The sequence below is a fragment of the Macrotis lagotis genome, chromosome 5 (genome assembly GCF_037893015.1).
Source record: "Macrotis lagotis isolate mMagLag1 chromosome 5, bilby.v1.9.chrom.fasta, whole genome shotgun sequence".
Classification (NCBI taxonomy): Eukaryota; Metazoa; Chordata; class Mammalia; order Peramelemorphia; family Peramelidae; genus Macrotis; species Macrotis lagotis.
Window position 1 is genome coordinate 258,239,755 of NC_133662.1, and position 14,396 is coordinate 258,254,150.

General features: G+C 42.6%; 1 protein-coding gene across 12 annotated transcripts in view; it reads left to right on the plus strand.

The window, feature by feature from the left end:
- Positions 1-14,396, plus strand: part of COL26A1 (collagen type XXVI alpha 1 chain) — a 262,250-nt gene that overhangs the window by 183,696 nt on the left and 64,158 nt on the right. Inside the window, exon 1 of one of the 12 annotated variants that reach the window (XM_074189527.1) lies at positions 8,039-8,124. The exons of the other annotated variants lie outside the window; for them this stretch is intronic. The gene's annotated coding sequence lies outside the window, so the exon portion shown is untranslated. Of the gene's footprint in view, positions 1-8,038; positions 8,125-14,396 lie in introns of those variants that run through there. 12 annotated transcript variants of the gene reach the window in all.

The window sequence follows — 14,396 nt, forward strand, 5'->3', positions numbered from 1 at the left end:
CCAATTTGGAGAATTCTTTTCCTTCTATTGTTAAATTCTGAAGATGGGAGTTTGGACACCATCACTCCTCCCTGTGTGGAAAGGCAATAATTGGGTAATAGAAGTAAATTGAGGGAAGTATCAATTCTCAGCCTCCTGGGTGACTCTGAGCCCTGTTCTTAAATGAGTTTAATTTAAAGAAGCCAAAGAGTGGAGCGGGGGGAGAGGTGAAGGGGGTAGGGATTGGTATGCAGAGAGAGGAAGAGAAGGCCCATGCCTGAGATTTATAGAGAGAAGATGAAAGGGGGAAAATAAAAGAAAAACCCAAAGGATTATATTACCATGGAGAGGAAGAAACCTAGATTCTGACAAAACTTGGGTGAGATCAGCCATTAGGGGGAAGGTGCTAAAGATGAGAGTCAGATGTTGGGGACTCCTTGTTCTCATGTGGCTGAATGGTGACTGAGCTTCTAAAGATGGGTGGGTAATCTCCGTTCAGTAATCTTTCCTTCATGACATCCATTCTAACCTGATCTCAGCTGTTGCAAAGCATTTTGGTCTAGGATCTGTTCAGTGAGCTTTCACACCTGTTCCCCAGAGATCTCCTAGAGATCCAGTGCCACATCCTCAAGAATCATTGGTGCTTCTTCTTTTCCCTGCACTTGGCTTAGGAGCACTAGCACCAGATTCAAATCTGAGGACCTGGATTCCAATCAGACTGGCTTTCTTGATGCTTTCCCAACCCAACAGTCATCTTCTACCTCTGCTTTTGAACAGATCGTCCCACATTCCTAAAATGTACTAGCTCATTGCTTCTGCCTCCCTGAAACTTGAGGTCCAGATATCTTGGGGCTTGGAAATATAGCGTTTAATTAATGGAGCTTTTTGCTTCTTTTTTAAAAGGAAGAGCAGCTTTCTCCAGAGTTCAACTTAGGCACCACAAATCACCAGAATCCCACTGCCTCTCTCTTATTACTGTTCTCACCATCTCAGTTTATCTTAAATGTGTAAGTCACTCCAGTAGATGGCCAGAGTGATCTTGGGTAATCCATCTCCTTTATTATGCAGGTGGAGAAAGTCATAAGATTCATAAGGTTTTAGAGCTGGGAAAGATCATAGAGATAATCTATCCCAAACCCATTTTATACATGAGCAGCTGAGGCCCAGGGAGGTTAATTGGTCTGAACAGAAGGGTTCAAGCTTGCCCAAGATCCACACAGCTAGTAAGTGGCAGAACTGAAGGAAGAAGCCAGGCCTCTTAAATTTCAACCCAATGGTCCAAGTCACTTGTCAAATCTTATCAATCTGGCCTTGAAGCATGTCTCACTTTGGTCCCCTTCTCTCTACTCACATGGCCACCACCATCTCCTTCTGAGACTTCAAGCTTCTAGTATCATTTCTCTCTAATCCAGTCTTCATCCAGCTACCAAAATAACCATAAAGCCCAACTCTAACATCATCATGTCTTTGGTCAAGAAACTTCAGTGACTCTAAAATCTTTGCCTCAAGGATAAAACACAAAATCATCAATTTAACATTTAAAATCTTCCACATGCCAATGCCTCCCTCTCTGCCTACCTTTCCATGTTCATTCATATCACTCTGGTGATTTCATAGTCTTTGCTCTTGTCCTGACTATTTGGTATCCTAAGCTACCAATTCTGATTTTTGCAGACTCTGTGCTTCTTCATCTTTGCTTGTCTGGATGGATCCTGACTGTCTACTTAATCTAATATGTGGTAACCACTTCCATATTAGTACCTGACTCTTCTAGGCTCAGAATCTAACATTTCCATGAATAAATATAGTTTGACAGGGCTACAATGCCCCATCATAGGTGCCTTTTCAGCTTTCTTGGATAAGTTGTCTTTTGCCATTAGAATGTAATTTCCTTGATGGCTGTTTGAGAGCAAGAGTTGTTTCTTGCTTTTCTCTTTGTAGCTTCAGAACTTAGCACAGTCCTTAAGAAATTCATGAAAAAAACAAAAAAGAAATGCATGTTTATTTATTCCATCATGCCTTCTAATCCTTATTCATATATTCCTTTGAATGTTCCATAGATTCAACATGCCCAACATGATGGAAGCCTTCGTCCAGGTCTTTTAGCTCTTCATGATTACCCATAGCAGTGTTACCTTTGAGCTGTATATCCAATATCACTTAATTTTTCTTAAATAACCAGCCCAAACATACACCACCCAGATGACATGTTTTATAGCCCTTCTGGCATGCAAAGCAACAGTGGCAACATGCCACAACCTACGTACACTTACCACAAATTTCCATTTGTCTTTCGGGTCACCTGCAATTTTGATTCTTTATGGATTGTGCTGTTCCATGAAGCACAGTTAACTAAAATCTCCAGAAGAAAAATAAAGTGTTGTATCAGCTCAGTATTACTGAAAGAGCAATATAATTACCTAAACATAAGCTAACCCCTTTTCCTCTTCTTCAATTCTGGTCCCAGGTCACCAATTGCTGTCCAAGGTACTGGAGGTACCACCCCAGCCATCTACCTTTCACTGCCTGGGTCACAGACATTCTGTATTTTTTATGTTCGCATGTGAATTGTTAAGACTAATTGTCTTTTGAGTAGTTGTGGGTCTCACTGAAGAATAGATCTTGTTTTGATTTGGGTGATGATGTCAGTATAGTCCATAAACAGAAGTATATGGAAAGCTTCATCATCTGGGGGAGTTGGGGTTCAGTGTTTTGACTAAAGCATTCTAAAGTTCTCTTCAGAGAAGAACTACATGAGCCCGTCAATGCTGGAAGCTATTTAAGTCTTTTTATTTGGTTCATTTAAGGAAAGGCCATATGATTTAAAAGGAGACACCTCATGGAGCAGACTGGGGAAGGGGGGGAGTAGGAGGATGGGAGTGACAGCAAAGGGAGGAGGGACCAAAGTAGCTCATTGGTACTTCTGATATGGTCCTGGGGAGAGGTGGGGATGCATAGAAAAGGCAGAGGTTTTTTCAGACTACACCAAGAAGGATTGTCTTTGGACTCTGCACAAGACATCCTTCATGACAGTGGCCAACACCTTTGTTTCATAGCATCACATGGTGATCATGCATTTCTCTTGGTATTGATAGACGATGGCTGAATAGTATCTCTGTGGTTATATATTTTAAAGGTATTTCTTGGCTCACAAATGTCCTCATTGGGAAATTTTACGTAATCTTGATGTGAATGAAAGGCACTTAGTTGGAGGAATAAGCCTTTTAGGTCAACTTTTCTTAAATGATTTCTTTCAATCAACAAATGAATGCTGCTAGGTCACTCGTGTCTGTGAAGATGTTGTCTGCTGTAGAAAATAATTTGTAAACATTTGTCTATTCTCTCATATTTTCATAAAACATGCACTTGATAGGTATATAGATCATTCTCAGAAAGATTGTATAGAGTCATGGGTATTGGTAATTGTTGATATCTTTTTAATGTCATTTTTTGATTTTTTTGTAATTTTTTTTTTACTAATTACATGCTATCTTCCTCTTTTTCAGATATCTTGAAATCTAGTCACTCAATGCTTTTAAAACAGTGTGACCTCCAGCACTAGTTTATTCAGTGTATACTTAGTCTAGCTGCCTTCTTGACTAATTTTTCTTCCATTTCTACTTGCTCGTGGTTCACATCTGGGGTGTGAGAATTCAAAATGAATGTCTCCACTGTTATCGGTGATGAGAGTAGATCACTGTAGAAATGCTAATATTTCTCCATTCCCCTTTGAGTTCATACCGTTAGAAATGGAAGGGATCTTAAAGGGGATCAGACTCAGCTATCCTGCTCTTATTTTTCAGATGAGGAAACTGAAACACGGAGAAGTTCCCAGGGTCATGCAGTTAGTAAATGTCGGAATCGGAAGTTGACGCTAGTTCTTGACTTTGTGTCTAGTGCTCCATTCCCTAGGCCAGGGCTGTCCAGCCTTTTAACACTTCTGCATTACCCAACAGGAAACATTAAATATTTTAATGATAAATATTAAGTATTCAATCATGTATTTATAATGTAGTAATATATAATAATTTGCTTTATTAACTAACAAATATTTATTAATATTTAATATTAAATTCTATATGTGGTCCTTGACTTTTCATTGTGGACCAGAAGAGCTAAAAGGTAAACACCTCTGTCCTAGACTGTATTCCCTCTTATTTTTCTCTGTTGAATTTAACTAGCAATATTCTTGGGTCCATCTGTCCTTGTTGAGTCTTAAAGGGCCAAGTTTTCTGCAGTCTCATTTTCCCCTTGATTTCTCTTAACTGTTTTTGTGTGTTGATACTATAAGCAATCTTCCACCATCTTCTGCATTAACATTTTCAAAATTAGTTTGTCCTCTAGATCAGAGTAGCCCTTAACTCTCTTATGTCTCCACTTGAAATGGAGATCGAGTATTTGTGGACACATTGGAGAGCTGTGGTCTTGTTGGCTGCCTCACTGTGGCATTTATTTTAGGTAGGTTAAACTTCCCGAAGGGAATGGGGATAATCCTAATAGATATCTCTTTTTCTATTATCCATTTGCTGTCAGCATCAGTTCCTTGTTTGAATAATGCCTCTTTACTTCTATGATCTCCTCCACCAGCACAGACTATATCACCTGATATAATTGTCTACAGAATCTGTTTATCTTATTTAGTCTTCTGTTTTAGGGTTGACTTTGACCTTTGCTGAAATCAACTGTAAATAAACAAATGATATAGAAACCAGTTTTTTTCTGCCTTTTGTTGTTGCTCTTTGTTCAGTAGTTTCAGTTGTGTCTGCCTCTTGGTGACTCCATTTGGGGTTTTCTTGGCAAAGCTACTGGTGTGGTCTGTCATTTCCTTCTCTGGTTCATTTTACAGATGAGGAAGCTGAGGCAAACAGTTAAGTGACTTACCTGGGGTCACACAGCTAGTAAGTGTCTGAGGCAGATTTGGACTTGGGAAGATGATCCTTCTGCTTCCAGACCCAGCATTCTATTCATTGAACCTTCTAGCTAGCTGCCTTTTAAGATACAGTAAATGTTGATTTGTGATGATGTTCTGACATTTCTAGGTAGCTACCAACATTTCTTAATCTTGTACCATTTCCCCCCAAAATTTTGGTCTCTAGCCTCTTCACCTGTTTTCAAAATCACTTTTGACTTGGTTAAAGGATGTTATGGAATTTTTCATAGAATTTTTCTACATCTTACTGTTTAGTAAGAGATTTGGGGTTTACATCCCAAGTCTTCAATATGATAGTCTTTTTATGAGCACTGCAAAATGAGATAGTCATATGTTCCAAAGGAAAAGACTTCTTATGGCCTTTGTGGGCCTCTGAAGAAATCAGTGGCACTAAGTCCTTGAAAGAAGCCTAAGATTCTTAGTGGACTGACAGTTCAGTATGTCTCAACAGTGTGATATAATAGCCAGAATTTAACACTATCCTGTCCTTAGACATGGCTGGGGCAGTGGTGGTGGTTTGAAGGCCATCTCCAAAGCTGAGGGGGGAGAAACAGGGGAATTCAAATCAGGATCCACATCAGCATAAACCAAGGGCCAGGTGGGTCAGAAACCAAGGTTCCTCAGTAACATCCAAAGGAAAGTTGGTTTTTAAAACAGGAAACTGCAGCCAAGAAATTCTGCACAGATCAAAGGGCTACCATGAAATAGAAGGGATGACCATTTGTCTTTTACAAAGTGCCCCCCCAGCTTTATTCTTTTATCTTGATCACATGCTTTCCATGTCTCTGCTGTGACTCCATGATCCCCAGTCAGATTTCCCCTAGCCAGCCTTCCCCTGGGATTCTTTCCTGTTTTTAGCTCCATTGGTGCTATTGCTAAGTGATGAGATAAAGCCTACAGTTCTGAGAGTGGTTAGACTCTTGGATTTGGAATCTGAAAGAGCTGAGTTAAAATCCTGCCCCTAAGGCTCAGTTTTCCTTATCTGAGAAATGGGATAAAATTACCTGAGGCACCTGTTTCACAGAGTTGTGGTAATCCAATGAGATAATATATGTAAAGCACTTACACGCTTTAGAACATTCTAGAAATGCCGTCTGTTCATATTATTTTGGGGAAGGTATTCACAGCTGTCTCCAGAGGTCACCTTACCTCTGGATCTCCACAGTCTGCAGTGGGGGGGGGGGGAGCAGTTCCTTTTGTGTTTGTGTCCTTAGCAGCTCAATGGAATTATTATCCGTTGGCCTGGGTCATATCTGCTAAATGGAGTGGTTGTGGTTGTGGTTGTTTTCCTTCGTTCTTGAAGAAGACTGCGACATCAGGGAGGTGATGCCATGATAATAATGGTTTTCCTTCATTCTTGAAGCAGACCATGACATCAGGGAGGTGATGCCGTGATAATAATGGTTTTCCTTCATTCTTGAAGCAGACCGTGACATCAGGGAGGTGATGCCGTGATAATAATGGTTTTCCTTCATTCTTGAAGCAGACCGTGACATCAGGGAGGTGATGCCGTGATAATAATGGTTTTCCTTCATTCTTGAAGCAGACCACGACATCAGGGAGGTGATGCCGTGATAATAATGGTTTTCCTTCATTCTTGAAGCAGACCACGACATCAGGGAGGTGATGCCATGATAATAATGGTTTTCCTTCATTCTTGAAGCAGACCACGACATCAGGGAGGTGATGCCTTGACAAGTACGTGAATTTGATTTGATGGGGTGCGGGGTGTCTGTGCTAAGTCATTGGTCTAACTTTCTCCTCCAGAGCCATCTGGATCCAGTGGCCAGATAGGAATCAGGATGACTGGAGATGCCCTGTATGCAAGGCAGTCAGAGTTAAGTGACTTACCCAAGGTCACACAGCTAGTATCAAGTGTTTGAGGTGTCATTGGAACTCCCATCCTCCTGACTCCAAGTTCAGTGGTCTATCCACTGCACCATCTAATTGCCCTTGGATGAACAGATACAGTTAGATGATAAAGAGGTAGATAGATAGATCACATTTTGTCCTTCATTCTTGAAGCAGATCACAAAAGTGAGGCATTGCTGTGCTAAGTCACCAGTCTCACTTTCTCCTCCAGGGCCATCTGTATCCAGTGGCCAAATAGGAATCGGGATGACTGGAGACAACCCTGGATGTAAGGCAGTCAGGGTTACATAACTTGTTCAAGGTCACACAGTTAGTAATTGTCAAGTGCCTGAGGTGGGATTTGAACTCCCATCCTCCTGACTCTATTCCCTGTGTCAGATAGATAGATAGACAGACAGACAGACAGACAGATGGACAGATAGATAGATATGAAGATAGATGGATAGATAGAAATGTAGATGAGTAGATAGATGGATGATAGACAGATGATAGATTAATATAGATAATAGAGATGGATAGTTTGATAGATAATAGATAGATGATAGGAAGATAAAGATAGACAGATAATAGACAGATGGATGGACGGACAGACAGACAGATGGGTGAGTGGGTGGATGGATGGATGGATGGATGGATGGATGGATGTTGTACTCTAATGACCTCTAATATTGCCCTATCCAAGGTTGAAGGCTGTTCCCTTGATGAACAAAGCCCAAAACAGCTTTTGAACATGCAAATGAATGAGGGGTACTGTGTTAAGTCACCAGTCTCTCTTTTTCTTCTGAAGCCAAGGAGGAGAGAAACCCAAGTTCATATGAAAGAATGTGTTCTAACAGTCAGGAAAAACCATGTCACCAGAACCAAATTCTGTGTTGAGCAGCAGGGCTCCCCAGGAATCCTGAGACTGGGAAATGCCACACTGGAGATGCTGTTCCAAAGTTTGCTTCATGTTTTCTCTGTCCTTTAGCTTGAGAGAGAAGGGGAATAATCTTAAAAAGGGGAAAAATCAAGCAATAGTGATTGTCCTAGCTTTTGGTTTATCATGAACACCTTGAGAGAGCCAGCTGAGAAATGGGCTTGTGCTGAAGCCCAGGGCCCAGATGTCAGCCCCATTTTCTAAGAAATGACTGTTGAGTTGAGGAATCTGGGCATGGTTACCCTGTTTGGCATCCCAGCCTTGGAGACTTGTAGAATTAGGTTCAATTCCAGAATCCAGCCCATTGTTTATATGACGATTCTTAGGAATCTGAAAGGGTTCTTAGAGATAGCCTCTCTCAGAAGGTGTTGTTTGAAGGAGGAGAGACATCCTGCATGTAAAAGACACAATGACCTAAGTCATCAAGGTGAGAAAGCTTTGACATGTTCGAAGTCTAAAAGCCAAGTATAATCTAGTTTGTCTCAAGCACCTTCAGGGGCAGAATGATAAATAGTGGGGGAAAGAGTAGTGGGGGAGTTAGTGGACCTCAAACAGCAGGATCAGAAACTGGAATTTGACTCGGGCTTAGAGCAGTAGAATGAGGAGAAGCCACCTGTATCACCCTGATAGCTGTAGGTGTGAAGGGACATTGGATAGAGAAGTTTCAGGAAGCAGCAAGACCTCTTAGAAGGCTGATCTCATCACCCAGAGATGGTGATGAAGGGCTGGCCTAACACTGATGGCAATGGGACCAGACAGTCATCATGGATAGAGAATGGACAAGATCCGGGCACTGGTTGTATAGGATGAGATAGAGGAAAGGCATAAAACCCTCTAAGATTTTTTTTAAAAAGGGGAACCATACACTGTTGGAGCTGAAAAGAACCTTCACAAGCATCTCATCTTGTTTTGGTAGAGAAGGAAACTGAACCCAGAGAGGGAAGTGATAGGCAGAGTTGGGAATCTGACCTGGGCTTTTGACTTCAGGGTCTACTGTACAATCTTTCCTGACAAAACTGGGGCCTGAACTCCTTGATGACTTCTCCAAGATTGGTTGGGTTCCTCTGTTCTAGGTTGTGTTACAGTCTGGGGGTGGGGTGGGATAAACACCTCTGAATTTGAATCAAAAAGTCTGGGGCTCCATTGCTGCTTCTCTGATGTGAGTCTTGGGTGAGCCATTTCCCCCTCTGAAACTAAAGGAAGAAATCTCCATGTTCTCTTCATTTCTCTCCTTCTCTCCCTCTCATCTTGAATCTTTCCCTATCAATTTGTTCTTGCTGACCCCAAATCCTTTTGTGTCCTTAAAGGGCCTCCACTTGGCCAACCCAACTCATCAAAAGCTTTGGTCCTGCAAAGATAGGAACAGGAGTAAGAGTGATGGCAATGACAACAACCAGCACCAACATATAGTACTTAAGGTCTGGAAGCATTTTACATCTTCTATTTAAAACTCACATAACCCCATGGGACAGAGGACATTATTATCCCCTTTTTATAAATAAGGAAACTGAGGTGAAGTGACTTGCCCCCAGATTCACTAAGCTAATAAGTCTCTGAGGCAGGATTCAAATTCAAGTCTTTCTGTCTCTTAAGTGGAGTCCATTACTTTGATCCATTATTATACCCATGATTTCATTATTGTAGGGAGTTCCTTCAATGAACTAACTCTGTTCCAGGACAAGTCAGCACATCCTTTGCAATTTATTGTCATTTTATAGGGCCCAAATCTAAAAAGATGAGTGACTTTCCCAGGGTCACACATCCAGAATGAGTCAGGGACAGAACTTGAGTCTTCCAGATTCTGAGGTTGTTTCCCACCACCCTCCCATGCTGCCTTTCCATGGTCCTCCATTTCTAAAATATGATCTCTGAGAGGGGGAGTTATGAGAAATAAGGCTAGAAAGGGAGAGTGGAATTACAGTGGGTCTCCCTGTTGCTTCTAGGATAAAAAACTCAAGTCTAGCATTAAAGACCCTGAATGCCTGGGCTCCAATTTACCTTTTCATTTTTGTTTCCCATGACATCCATTCACATTATTGTGTATTCCATCCAGGCTGGACTACCAGCTGCTCCTAGCCTCAAGCATTCCATCTCCTGCCTTGGTGACTTTGCACCGTCTGTCTTGCACTCTCCTTCCTGTTTTCTGTTTCTCAGATCTCTCTTTCTCATCCTCTGTTTTATCTTCCTTCCAACCTCAGCTTAGATGTCTCAGTAAGGTCCTGCCTTGAGTGCCTTCTTCCTCTACTTATCCTGTATTTGTTGTACTTCCTAGCAGACACCTCTGAGAAAAGGCATCATGTTGGTTTTTGTCTTTGAAGCTCCATTGCTGGTATCTTTTCCTAAACAGATGGGGAACATATTAAATCATTGCCAAATTAAATCTAACGTTCCAGAATTCTGGTGGTATTTGAGAAGACTCTCAAGTTGGCCAAGGGAGCCTTTTGCCTTTAGGTGTTAGTTCAGAATATTAGATCCCTACAGGCCTTTAGAGGAATGTGTGTAAGTGTGTGCACAAGTATATAGCAAAAGATGGCAAGGCTAACTTCCCACCACTCCCTTCACAAGCATCTCATCTTGTTTTGGTAGAGAAGGAAGTCCTGTCTTTTCTATCTCCATCATGACTCTCATGCCATCCCCTTCTCTCATAGAGACATTGCCCTCATACCTAGACTAAGGCATGACTCTACCTCATTGCTCTTCTCTCCAGTGCAACCAAAGCAGTCACTCTCCTGCTCTATAGTCTCCCATGGTTCGCTATGGCACCAGGATCAGATATGAGCCTCACTCCTCCATCTTCTTGTCATCCTGTCCTCAGTTGCTCAGTTGTGACATATCAAGGGGCACCTGACCCATAAGAGATGTTTAAATATTCAAATGATTGTTGATTGACTAGAGTTAGATTTGGGTTCAGATTTATACTGTCTTTGGTCAAATGGCTTTGGATCCACTACATAAAAGCCCCAGTTCATAGAATCATTGTGAGTGAAGTTCCCTGACAGTGGGAGTCATTATTATAACCCAGACATCGGTTTTGAAGGTTGTTGCTTCTCCAAAGAACCAACTCAGATTACATTTCAATAAATGTTTTGGCAGAGCCCACCGAAAAGCCTTTAATTTTCCACTGCCCAAGCTAGAGAAGATGATGGAATTTAATTATTATGGGCTGTCCCTTGCAGCATAGCCCAGCTTGGCCAGAAGCCACAGACCAAACGCAATGAAGTGAGACTCCTCCTCCTCCAGTGACACCTCTCATCACTTTGGCATCTCCTGGAAAGTGGCCTATGTGGAGCTGGCATGGGGGCCATCCTACATGGCTCATTTTTGGCAAAAGGAATGAGTTGCTATTCTTAGCAGATTTCCTGCCCCTTAGGGATTAGCAGTTTAGGGGAATGACAATAGCAGAGGTGGTTGCTTTGGGACAAGGAGGACTTTTCCTAGGTTTATGAAAGTCTGAAAGTTAATCTCTAAGATACTCAATCTTTCAGTTACCTGGGAGGATCTTAGTACCATAAGCAATTCATGGAAAAAATAGCCCCAAACTAGGGGTCTCTGGTGATGGATGTGCTCCAGGAGAACTAGATGTCAGATAAGGTTTTGCATTGTGATAAAGTGAAAGAGTCAACAGAATACAAACCAGAGGAAGGAGGAACCTTTGAACACAGAGTCTAACCCCTTCATTACCGAGTAGAGAAACTGAGGCTCAGACACTCAACAGGACTTCTCCAGGGTCCCACAGCACTTATAATTCTGCATTGGGAGTCAAACTTGGGACTTTGAAGTTCCATCTTTGGTGTTCTTGATCTTGTTCTCAGTCTATGCTGCATGTCCCCAAGTGTCCACCATGTTAAATTGTGCCTTCTCAGGGCCCTTTTGGGAAGGAGTGGTTTGTTAGCATTGGAAAACTATTCAGACCTCCCAGCTAGTTGGTTCATCTTTGCTTTGGCCATGAGCAGTGGGCACCATTTTGAATCTGATGCTAGAAAGTTAAGGTGAGAGCTTGAAGCGGTCATTTGGATTCATTACTAGATCTGAAAGGTGGCTGTTCCAATTTAGGGAACCCATTATGGAGCCCAAGTCACCTTTGTCTGGTAAGGTGCGATTCAGAATGAGCATTTTTCTCCCCTGGCTTTTATTTCTTTCTCGTAACTCCGCAGTTACCCTGTGGGGTAGCTGAAGGTCACCTCTGAAAGTTGTTATAGAGCACCTTGAGATGGGGAGAGAGAGATCAGCCCGAATGATAGGGAGAGCCAGTGCAGAGCCTATCCTCTCATCTCCCGGCTTGTCTAGATTAGGCTCTCAGCCAGATTCCTTCTTTTTGCCTTACTCAGCAGGTCTGAACAAGAGAGTCTGCCCAGTCTCATTCATTCCAAGACTTTCTCACATTTCAGGACCTATGGGCCTTCCTGGAGGTGGAGAATAGGAAGGGGGATTGGGGGGGGGGAGATACTTACTGCACCTTCTTCATCCTACATCAGTTTTGATGTTATAATTATATTAATTTCATTGTCCTGGAGCCCTATAGATTCTTTCACATCTAAGAATCACTGAGGTTCAGAGTTGGAAAGCCCTTCACTAGTTCAGTTCATAACCTCCCCCTGCCTAAAACCCTACTACAGTATAGCCGTCAGTGGTGATCCTCCCTCCACTTAGACCCCCAGGGAGGCAGCTTCTGCCTCTTCTGGATAACTGTCACTGTTGGCAAGTTTTTTATGATGCCAAGCCTACACGTGCCATGTTGTGACTCCTCTTCTGAGCCAAACAAAACACATCAAATTTCTTATCCACATTGTAGCCATTCAAAGTCTTGAAGGACACCGGGTATAGATTCAGATTTTATTTCTGAGACTATGCTGCCCCTGTGACCTTGGGCAAGTCACTTCACTCCTGGTGCTCATTTTCTCATTGGAATAAAGAAGTTGTTGATGAGGTGGTCCTCTGATGCGGTCCGGCTATAGATCTGTGACTCTATGATCCTCTGCCCTCAGACTTCTTTCCTCCCATCTCCTTAAACTGATTCTTCTATAACCTAGCCTGGAAGCCTTTCACCAAGCTGGTGACCTCCCTCCGGAAGTAGGGCACTGCATCTAAATTCTCTCTACACTGTATACTGAGAACTGAACACAATTCATAGAATATTAGAGCTAGAAAAGACCCCAGAGGTCCTCTGGTCTACCCCTCTTAATAGACAGAAGTCCAGAATGAGGAAGTGACTTACTTAGTGGTGACCTGGGAAATTCCTGTCTAACAATCTCTTCTCTAAACCACATAGCCTTCCATATAGTTGGAGAGAATGCTCGGCCTGGCATCAGGAAGGCCTGTATTCAAATTCAAGTCCAGCCTCTAACATTAGCAGTATGATCCTGGGCAAGTCTCTTTGCTTCAGTTTCCTCACCTGTAATGTGAAGACACTAAAAGGATCTACCTTGAGAATTGTTGTGACAATTAAATGAGATAGTAATTGTGAAGTGCTTAATATAGGGCTGGCATGGTATAAATACTATATTAATGTTTTCTACTGTTATTAGTAGTAGTAGTATTATTCCTGCCCATTCTCATTTGATCCTTCACAGTGTAACTGTGAGAGAATCAGAGAGCCAGACCCAGGTCCCAGCTCTCCTGACTCCTGGTTCTGAGTAATTTTTACCTACAGTGGCCTAGATGGGGTGCCCTCCTGATGTTTTATTGGAAAAATCTTGGTTTGGGGAACCCAAGTCACTCATTTTTGAACCCACTTCTGTTCCTGACTTCTGGACAAGTCATTTGATTTCTATGATGTTATTTTAGAGTGAGGGTCCTTTAGATTTTCCTCTGAGAAATAAAGGGGATAGGCTAACAATTAACTATGGGCAAATTACTGAATATCTCAGTTCTTATATATTTATGATTTTTTTGAGGCAAAATGGGTTAAGTGACTTATTTAGGGTCATACAGCTAGTGGGTATCTGAGGCTAGATTTGAACTTAGGTCCTCCTAACACCAGAACCAACACTTTGTCTTCTGTGACCCGAGCTGCCCCCAGTGCTTGTGATTCTAAAACACACAAATAATTCCTCCTCAGGGGATTCCTCTGGTTATTTTGGAAGGGAGGGAGGGAGGGAGGGAGGAAGGAAAAAGGAAAAAGAAGAGAAGGAAGGGCTATACTAACTTTGGGAGCTATTAACACAAAAAGGAGATACTTCCTGTCCTCAATGGGCTTCCATTCTAATAGGAGGAGACGAGATGTAGGTGAGTGGAAACAAGAGAAGGGTGCTCTGGTCTGGAGAATCTGAGGAGTGGCAAACCGTTTGGCATTTTTTTGATGGGTCCTTTTGATTACTGCTCCCAGGTGATGCTGGAGTGGGCACCTGGATGGACTGGGATGCCTGGGCTGGCCCAGTGAGCTAAGTGACCACGTGTTCCCTCTTCGCTGGTCCTGCCACTTCAGCCCAGACTGGGCTGCCTCCCTGTGGCCATGGTCCCTGGAAGGCCATAAGATTCAGAAGGCTGGTGGATGGGGCTGCTCCCCCATCTCCCTCACCACAGCGCCCTGGGGACTGCAGAGAGGATGTATGGAGAATCTTCCCAGACAGTAAAATAGGAAAGAAGTTGGGAGTGGTGAGCATGTCCACCCAGGAGGGTCCTCTCCCTGCCCCTTAAGCCCCCTCCTCAGGCCCCAGATTTTTCACACCGTGCTAATTGACTCTTCTTGACTGACTGAGG